Source organism: Prunus persica, chromosome G8 (assembly GCF_000346465.2).
Source record: "Prunus persica cultivar Lovell chromosome G8, Prunus_persica_NCBIv2, whole genome shotgun sequence".
Lineage (NCBI taxonomy): Eukaryota > Viridiplantae > Streptophyta > Magnoliopsida > Rosales > Rosaceae > Prunus > Prunus persica.
Window position 1 is genome coordinate 1,256,406 of NC_034016.1, and position 10,888 is coordinate 1,267,293.

The 10,888-nt window shown below is 38.8% G+C and overlaps 1 long non-coding RNA gene across 1 annotated transcript; it reads right to left on the minus strand.

Annotated features, from left to right (window-relative positions):
- LOC109950556 lies at positions 5,872-8,384 on the minus strand. The gene is made up of 4 exons (XR_002272790.1): positions 8,271-8,384; positions 6,337-8,109; positions 6,164-6,221; positions 5,872-6,086 (listed from the first exon to the last, which is right to left on the minus strand). It is a non-coding gene; the product is annotated as an uncharacterized LOC109950556 (long non-coding RNA).

Consider the following 10,888-nt stretch of genomic DNA (forward strand, 5'->3'; position numbering starts at 1 on the left):
TATATAATTAAAAAAAAATAAAGGGAGGGAGAGAAGAAGAGAAGAAAAAAATGGAGAGAAAAGAAAGAGATGGAGAGAATAAGAAGAAGAAGAAGAAAAAAAGGGAGAGAAGAAGAGAAGAAAAAAAAATGGAGGGGAGAGATGGACAATTTCCGAAAGGGGAGAAGAACAGGAAAAAAGTGAGAGATTGAGGAATGTAGAGAAGAGAAAAAAAGAGAGGGGGAGATGAGAAAGTCGACGAAGAGAGGAAGTGGAATGAAGGAAAAATAATATTAGAGAGAGAGAGAGAGAGAGAGAGAGAGAAGGAAAATAAGAAAGAATTTTATTTTATTTTTTTTAAAAAGGCATGATGTTGGGGATATGAGATATTTAAAAAATATATATTTAAAAAAAATACAGAATTACTCTCCTTAACGGGTGGATGCAATATTCGCAAATTGACCCGACACGACTCGTTAGCTTAATGGGTTCACTCGTTTTCAACCCGACCCATTAAGTTCAACCCAAATATTGATAATTTGATGCGAATTCGTGTCATGTTAACGGGTCGTGTGCAATATTGCTGGGTCTAATTTCTGCACCTCACAAAGGTAAGGTCAAGGATTGAAATATCGGCCGTGCAGATAATATAGGGCCTCCAATTTATGGAAATTTCGAGGAATATATCGTTATCGTTTTAGGTATCGGGAAAAAATCAACAAAAATGACAAATATAAGCATTGAAATACGTAATTTTGGTGTAAAATGTTCATAAATGTTATGTACATTATCAATGATTGTATTAAAAATTAGGATTAACCGAACTAGTAGGCAGGGGAGGCCTTGGCATGATGCAAGTGGTGCCACTGCATAGGGCTCCTAATTTTTTAGGACCTCCGAATTTCTTTTACTTTATGTAATATATATTAATATTATAACAACTGTATATATACTCCAACGTGCCGCACATTGACACAAAATTTTATTTTGTGGATTTGGTTTCTAGTGCATATCCTTTGGTACAAGGTCTAGGTTTGAGTTGGTCTAGGTTTGAGTCTTAGTTATGTGAATATATTTGTAATTTTATTCTCTTTTTATTATAAGAACAAAATTTTAAATAGTTTTAAAAAGAAGCACGTGAAAAAATATAAGGGGACAATCCAATTAAATTAACAATAGTATATATCACACCCATATGCTTTTTCTTTAAAAAATAATAATAATAATTTCTTCGACTCAAAACAAAACAAAACAACATAAAAAATTAAAAATCATGTCTTCTTCTTTCTCATGAACTCTTATTTTTTCTTACCGAACATACCAACATTTAACTTTATCAAATGAACGCAACATACTCAACGAACACAACCCTTGCGTTCGCGTGAAAAAATAGTGCGTTTGTTTGAAAAAGAAAGTTAGTGGGGTCCATTTTCCCGAGGAACGGATAACTTTACTCTACGAACACACTCCTTGCGTTCGCATGAATAAATATCCCGTTTGTATGAAAAAGTAAGTTCATTTGGCCCATTTTTCCGGAGAACGGGCAACTTTACTCAACGAACGCAACCTCAGCGTTCGCGTGAACAAATAACCCGTTTGTTTGAAACAGTAAGTTAGTTGGGCCCATTTTTCAGGGGAATGGGCAACTTTACCCAACAAACGCAACCTCTACGTTTACGTGAACAAATAGTCCGTTTGTTTGAAAAAGTAATTTAGTTGGGCCCATTTTTCAGGGAAATGGGCAACTTTACCCAATAAACGCAACATCTACGTTTACGTGAACAAATAGCCCGTTTATTTGAAAAATTAAGTTAGTTTGGCCCATTTTTCCGAGGAACGGGCAACTTTTCTTAACAAATGCAACTCCTACGTTCGCGTGAACAAATAGCCTATTTGTTTGAAAAAGTAAGTTAGTTGGGCCCATTTTTTAGGAAACAGACAAGTTTACTCAACGAACGCAACCCATTGCGTTCGCATGAACAAAAAGCCAGTTTGTTTGAAAAAGTAAGATAGTTGGGCCAATTTTTCCGAAGAAGGAGCAACTTTACTCAACGAACGCAACCCCTGCGTTTACATGAACAAATAGCCCGTTTGTTTGAAAAAGTAAGTTAGTTTTGCCCCTTTGTTTGGGGGAACGGGCAACTTTACTCAATGAACACAAGTCCTGCGTTTACGTGAACAAATAGCCCGTTTGTTTGAAAAAGTAAATTAGTTTGGCCCATTTTTTAGAAGAACGAGCAACTTTACTCCATGAACGCAACCCCTGCGTTTACGTGAACAAATAGCCCGTTTGTTTGAAAAAGTGAGTTGGTTGGATATATTTTTTCGGCGAACAGAAAACTCTCCTCAACGAACGCAGCTATTGCGTTGGTGTGAAAAAATATCTCGTTTGTTTAAAAAAGTAAGGTGGTTGGGGCATGTTTTCGGCGAACGGGTAACTTGTCTCCAAGAACGCACGTATTGCGTTCATTTGAAAAAATACCCTGTTGGTTTAAAAAAGTAACTTTGTTGGCCTTCGTTTGTTTGAAAAAGTAAGTTAGTTTGGACCATTTTTCCGGGGAACGGACAACTTTACTCAACGAACATAACCTCTGCGTTGGTGTGAATAAATAGTCCGTTTGTTTGAAAAAGTAAATTAGTTGGGCCCTTTTTTCCAGAGAATGGGCAACTTTACTCAACAAACGCAACCCATGCATTTGAATGAATAAATAGCCCGTTTGTTTGAAAAAATAAGTTAGTTGGGCCTATTTTTCCGAAGAATAGGCAACTTTACTCAAAAAATGAAACCCATTGCGTTCGTGTGAACAAAATAGCCCGTTTGTTTGAAAAAGAAGTTAGTGAGGCCCATTTTTCCGAAGAACAGGCAACTTTAGTCAACAAAAGCAAGAACAAATAGCCCGTTTGTTTAAAAAGTAAGTTAGTTAGACTCATTTTTACGGAGAACGGGCAACTTCACTCAACGAACGCAGCCCTTGCGTTCGCGTGAACAAGTAGTATTTGTTTGAAAAAGTAAGTTAGTTGGGTCCAATTTCACGAGGAATGGCCAATTTTAATCAACGAATGCACCCCTTACTTCCTCGAAGTAAAATACCTTGTTTGTTGAGTAAATCATGGAGTTCGTTGGGTAATGTGGTCAACGGGCAACATCATTTACCCGACGAACGAGTCACTTAGCTTTCGTTAGGTAGGTTTGTTGGCATAAATTACTCAATATAACTTTCGTGATTTACTACTAATTTAACCCAATGAACTATTGGGAATAAAATTGAACTTTGTTGATTGTCTCCAATTATTACAACATTGTTAATTGAAAAAAATATATAATATCAAACATATGATTGTTGATACAAATATAAATTTAAAAACTTTCAACAAAAATTATTACTTAATGATCGATTGATTATGACAGGACCCGACCCAATTTCCGCTTTGGAATTCGAGTCGAATCCTGTGCGTGTCCGACATCTGGCGAATGTCGGGCACAAAAGACCTTTTTACCCTTCTCGTCTTAAATTCCTTTTCAGATTTTCCTTAGACTTCTGCCGAAATTTCGGCAGAGTCTCCCCTGTATTTTGACCAATCCCAAAAAAATTTCCACCTGTTAAACAATCAAGTAAAGCTACACCAACTGCCAGGACAGAATACCCAAGTATTCATCAATTCCAGTTTTCCACTAAAACTAGATATCAGAGCATTTCTAACGTTCACAAGGTTTCAAGGACTTTTCTACATAATTCTACCTTACTTTTTAGATATTTTCTTTCTTTCTAGATATTTTGGTTTGGGTTATTACAGATTAAGCCACATTGAATTGATGAAAAAGAAAATTGGACTCTTTCGATTATGATCAATGCCCAATTGATAATATATGATCATGAATGTTTATGACATGAAGTGAAAGTATGAGAAGTCTTCTTATATCGAGTCTCATTGCATAGCCCTGATACGAACCATATTCCAAGTATTATTGTGCTATTATGATTTTAGACTAAATATCATAGTTGAAAACAACGATTTTACCCATAAATGATGGTGAAATATCCAGAAAAGAAAGCAACATCACGTGTTTGGCTTTATGGCATATATTTAACATCCTTTCATATTATCTTATTTTACATAATTCAATTATTTTTAACGTATGAAATGACCAATTTTCCCTCATATTTAATGACAGATTGGATGAAATGTTAGGTAATTAAACGGCAGGGAAGATATTGGCGATAAAGACAAATTCATATCCTTAATTTTATAAAAAAAAATGTCATGAGATAAATTGAAAATTGGGTACAAGTTCAAGGACTAGATCAACAATTTAGCCATGTTTAATGGTTTTTGGGCATATATCGCATATTTGATAGCACATGTGTGCAATTCTCAGTTTATAATATGCATATGCATAAACCTGTATGCAATTTTGTAGCATCTATGTGCAATTCTCATTTTACAATATGCAATTGCATACATATGTATGCAATTTCGTAATGTCTGTTTGCAATTCTTAGTTTACAATATGCAATTGCATTCTGTTAGTATGCAAATTGTATTGTCATTTCCTAGACTCTAGCATAGGTTGAAAATTAGTGTGTGAAGAATTGTTACTGGACGTTTTGGCACAACTCATTCAACCCCATACATCCGAGGCTTGACTTGACCGATATGAGAAACTTGATTTCAGGTAAATCATGACATAATCATGCATTCATTATAGGATTCCTAGTTTGAGTTTTTTTGTTTTAATAGATATTGTTTTTCTATTAAAAATTGATTGGTTGGCGTTTTTCAATAAGAATCCATATTGAACTAATATTCATGTTGGAAAACCAATTGTGGTCTTCTTAAGAGTCCAAATTAAGCTAAAAGTTCTCAGTTATAATTGAAGTGGGTTTGGTACTCGTGTGCGGCCATCTGACTAGGTATAGGAAGCTTTGAATAAAAGCAGCTTGCATCTCTTTGGTTTTTCATAGTTTTTGATATTGGGTTAAGCATATAGAATTCTTAAGCAAAAGCTGTTGTGCACATATTTGAGATAAATCATCAAGTGTTCCATGTTTACTTGGTGATTTATCAAACACTTTAATCATTCATATTGCATTCATATGCATGTCGGTGACTCATACGGTTGAGTGCACCAAAACCGTGGTGGCGGTTTTCCTCCGGCGAGCTTGAAGCAATCGTGGCCAGTATTGCGTTCAACATAAGGAGTGTCGAAGATCATCCCGTGACAGAAGTTGAGTTACGAAGAAGTCGGTAAACATTATCTAGAATGAGTCTAGGATAAGTGTGTGAGTACTTCTTGTAATCATCGTTCTATAGTGGATTTGAGTTGGACTGAGGAGTCCCGTGGATTTTCCCCAGAGGTGGGGTTTTACCACGTAAAATAATTCTCTGCGTGTTCTTTTATTTTAAGCTTTGCACATCTCAGGATTGATAACTAATATCAATCCTGCTTCAAAGGTTGATCATTATTTATTGCAAAAATTCGAATTAGCTTGTTTAACATTCTCCAGGCATATATAGATATCCTACAGGTATTTTCACATTCCGCCCTTCTTTTGGTTTTTAACTTTGTTGTTTTTACCAGAAGGCTCATTGGATCACACTCTTATAATGTATGCAAAGATCACCAAATTTCCTCTTTTTGGCTAGAGGGCCTCTTTTTTGTGTGTGTTCATTTGCATGACAATACGGATAATCTACTACTACCTAAAAGCTATAGAAAATTAAATGTCATATAATCTATTTTCTCTAACCAAGACTACATGTCACATAAATAAGAAATAAGATCTCAAAAAAGAAATTAGAAACAGAACTGTGCATCCAAAACCTGGGTTTAGGGAGAGAGAGAGTATGAAAACATGAGTTTACGATAACTTACATAACTCCATACCTTTTTCATGATGAGCTTTCACTTACAAAAACATTTCAATTTAGACATGTGAAAACTCTAAAATTGGGTTCCCAAATTAAATTTCTTTGTTTTGTCATATAATTCACACTATTAACAAGAAAGATTACGCAAGCAGTCAATTGGAGTTTTCCCCTTCGTACCAATTTCCTTCGGCACTACATTCGCCAACTGCTGCCATTTTTTGCATTCCGGAAGTTACCTGCAAAATGTTTATAATTAAAACCAAATTGGGAAGAAGCTAAAAAAACACACTGACAAATGACAACAATTTGTAACCTGTGGCCTAAAGGAGGAGTTGGAAAACATTGAATTTTCCACTCTCAAGTTGCACCCTCTGCAGCCAAACAGATAAGAAGGATCAAAGCACAAATTGAGAATTGGAGTTTCGTATGCATTTAGTTTTATTTTTGCCCAATTATTTCAGAGAGAGAGAGAGAGAGAGAGATTACACGGGAAGCAGGTGAGAAAGTGAAGCCTAGTGTGTGCAGGAAGCCATCATTGTGCATTGGCCTCTGCGTTATCCTCCACTTCGATCTTAGGTTTAGAGTTTTAGCGGTTCTTGTATAAATTGATAGTACCTGCCTTCTACTTTAACTCAATATCTCAAGAGCAATGATATTATTTCTTTCACAAAGAAAAAGATACAATTTCTCAACTAACTCCCTCAAATACAGACTCACTTAGTTAATATAGAGTTAACCTAACCAACTGTCAACTAAGCATAGCCTAACTAATGGTTAACAACTAAGCTAGTTCCAGCTTATATAGAGATTCCTATCTACCCTCCCCACAAAAACAATCCTTGTCCTCAAGGATGAAATTCTGGAATTCGAACCAACAAGTTGCTGCCATTTCAGTGATGGATGTGTGCCATTGAACTCATATTGTTGTAGCAATATATTAATTGGTTGGCTTGAACAAGGCCACCATCAGAGCATGCAATTACAGAGATGCTGAACCAAACAATGCTCATGGTCTCACTGCTGCTGGATTGGCAGCCCACCCACATAAAACTCCCCAATTATTGGAAAGCTCACTAACACATCAATGGCTCCAAGTCCTTTGGAATGAGCCCTGGGAGAAAGAAGTAAAGCTCTCAATGACTCAAGCTCATAGCCATAAACCTTGCAGAAATTTTCTTCTTTTCCAGTATGCCCATTATCAACTTCAAATCCACCACCTTGGCCACGTATGCCCAGAAGGTAGCCAACATCAAAATCAAGAATGCAATTACCCAACGGAAGAGTAAAAACAGTGTGGACACAATCATAATCCTGGACCCTAACCATTTGAATAGTGCCAAACCAATGAAATTTCGTGAACTACCAGAATCAAGGAAAATGACAACTGAACAATTCTTGATAAAGCCCTGTATAACCTTGAGCAATTTTAGATTTGGCGTAGAGGCTTCTTGAACAGGAACAAAACGAAGCAAGTACAAGTCCTGGCGAAGCTCTCTGCCATCAACCCTCCAATGAAGCAACTCGTGAGAAACTCACCACCACCATCGTCTCGAATGCCCATATGGTAGCCAAGATCAAAATCAAGAAGTGCAGTACCGCCATTGCATACCCAACATGAGTGTGACATTTCAGCAAACAAATGGAGAGCATGTGGTGATCTGCCAGATGTATCAACCCCAAAACCCAATTGCTTCCAAGCTTCTTGATAAAGATTCTTCAAAGACAAAAACCGAGTAATCTTCTGAATTGAACCGATGGAAAAAGAAGACAACTAAGCAGGCAAACCTTGCGTGGATGGTGATTCCGGAATCGGCGATGTCCGATGACTGTTGCATCTCGGCGTCGGCAGAGGTGAGACTCCCAGATTCTGATTTGGGGACACAGATGAGGATTGGATTTCCAAGAGAGAGATCGATCGCAGAGATAAGCAGCTCCAGTGCACGTGAGGACTTCCGCACTTTTGTTGAAGCTTTTTACTTGTTTTCTCAGTCACGTGTATGTCACGTGATATTTAGTAACAAAAGGCACAACAAGTCTTCCGGTCATTCAATCTTAGCCCTTCATTTTTAAAATGCAATACTGGCCTTTGGATTACTGGCTGCACCGGTACAGCTGATGTTGACAGGAAACCGAAGCGGACCCCGTCTTTATTCCGACATCTTCCCGATGCCGGGCCCACTTACCAAAAACTCGAGACTTTCTGCCAAAATTTTGACAGTCTCCCTTGTAATTTAGGCAATCCCAACAAAAATAATCAACCTGCAACAAACATAAAATGAAAATCCCAACCAGCAGCATGCTTTCGCAATTCTACAAGTCATACTAGAATGGCCTACGGCCTCACAAGTAAAATCTACCATGGGCGATACAGAGCATCTACTGAATTTAGATTGCAAGAACAGTTGAGTAGAAGAAATTACTCAGTTCCTAACTAGAAAGGTTCACAGTTCGGGCCTCGTACACCCCTTGCACGCTTCCTGGAGCGACTACTGGCTGGGGGGCGCAAAACAGAAAATATGTCAGTGGACAAAAACCAGATTTGCAGTTAAAAACAATATAGTAACCCCACCATGTAAAAATAATGCTCAAGTCATGCAGGTTCACAATTCAATAATTAAATTACTCAAAACTTGATTCATTAAAACTTTTCAAAAAACACCAGTTATCTCCTTCAAAAAGAATCCCATTCTCTCAATTTTACAACTCCTGTCAAACCACCACAAGACTCTAATTCTTCACTCCCTCAACTATACGTATACATATAAATATACATATATATAAATATGACTATAAATAGCTATACGCTATACTCATCACACCACCTAGGTACCGGGGAAACAATCCAACTGGGGGATCGTTTGACTAGTCCGCGGGATTTCCAGGTGCTATCCTGCGTCTAGGGATGAGCGGTCCAACCGGGGGACGAAACTCCAAAGCTCCCACACCGGAACATCCAACGCCATGTGTGGCTCCCAAACTATGTCCTACGCGCGCAGACTGGATCATCACACACTGGAACATCCAACGCCATGGTGATGACCCTAAACTCTATACAAGTCTTTCCATATGCCGGAACATCCAACGCCGCATATGGAAAGTGTCTCACACGCCGGAACATCCAACGCCGCGAGTGAGACTGATAATTGGGGAAGGTACTTACATAGTGTAATCCTACAACTTCTCTAAACAATCCAAGTATCTCGTCTATAGAGAATATATATAAATATACTTCCCCACAATCCATGTAAAATGCACTCTCAATACCCACAATGCCAAACTCACAATATATTGCCAAGCGCTATGCAACCACCATTATCAACTCATGAATATAATATATACTCAAAAAGCCATTAAAACATTATGCAAAATCTTTCATCAATTAAAAACCATGCATATGATTGAAAACAAAGTCCACTCACAGATATTCCCACGCTGCCTGACCACGTGAGGGTCCTGCCTGCTGAGTACGCGCAGTCGAAACACCTATTTCGAGATACGAACCATTAATTAATATAAAATTACGTCGAAGTGGAAATCACAAATTAAATGATTAATTCCCCAAATTCCCCATACGTGCACGTTGAAGAAGGTATCCTAAGCTCCGATTCCAGGTTTAGGAATCGTTCACGATTTTACGGTTATCGCTAACCCGCAAACTTTGCACTATTGAATTGGAACATCCGGGGCTCCGATTCATAATTCGTGAAGTCCCATACGGTCCTAGGAATACCTAGAACAACATATTTTAATTCGAGAAAGATCTAACGGTCGGAACCTATCGAACCCGGATAACGCACAATATGCGAAAATCCGTTCGATAGTCAAACGACATCCGAATTGAGATCCGCGAATTCCTATGCACTCGTGACAACCTAAGGATCTCATCGGGTTAAATAGACGCCTCACCAGGCTCGCCCACGCGTCGCCACACGCGCCGCCAGCGCGTGGGTGTGTAGAGTAATTCCGGAAATGGGAAAACTCCACACCCAAGCTCACCCTTCCTACCCTAGCTTCTACTCAAGGTCAGGATCACTTCATTTAACTACAGGAAGGCCCAATTCGGGCGGCAACTGGCCGGAATTTCATTTTGAAATCCGGCCAAAACCTAGGTTTTCAAAATCAATTCCTACCCAGCAAATCAATCCAAACCTATAGAACCATCAGCTAGAACTCGAAAAATGGATGAGAAACCATACCTCACCCGTCTGAAATAGTGGTCGGAGGAGAGAGAACGAGTGACTGGAATTTCAGACGAAAATCGGCCTGAAATTCGTGTTTCCCGACGACGTGGCGGCGGCTGACGGCGGGAGGTGGGTCGGGGAACGTCGGCGACGTCTGGCCGGAGGTTTCGGGTCCAGTCTCGCGGCTGGCCGTGGCCTGTGACGGTGGCCGTGCCTTTTGCAGTCGAAGGAGGAGGAGGGACGACGCGGGAGAGAGAGAATCGGGAGAAAGAGAGAGAGAGGGATAAAACTGGAAAAATCTGATTTTTTACTCTAACCCTTTTTGAAATATTTACAAGTTTGCCACTGATACTGTTTTGCCCGTAACTTTTTCGTTACAACTCCGAAACAAGCCTACCACGTGTCTACGAATTCGTCTCAGTACCACCTACCCAGAAATATCATTCGTGGTCCCAAAATCCTTTCGGATAAGAAAGTGACCAATTTACCCCTACCCCAAGGGTAAATTGGTAATTTTAATTAAATCGATTAAAATAAACACTTAATTTGGAGTCGGGGTGTTACAATCTACCCCCCTTATAAAAATTTCGTCCCCGAAATTCACGTACCTATGAATGGAAGAGATAAGGGTACTTGACCCTCATTTGCGCTTCAGGCTCCCATGTAGCTTCTTCCACGGTTTGGCTTCTCCACAGAACCTTCACTACTGGAATAAATCTGGAGCGCAACATTTGCTCTTTCCTATCCAGGATTTGCACAGGCTGCTCTTCATATGACAAATCTTCTTCTACCTCCACCGGTTGATATTCTAAAATATGAGAAGGGTCTGACATATATTTCCGAAGCATAGATACATG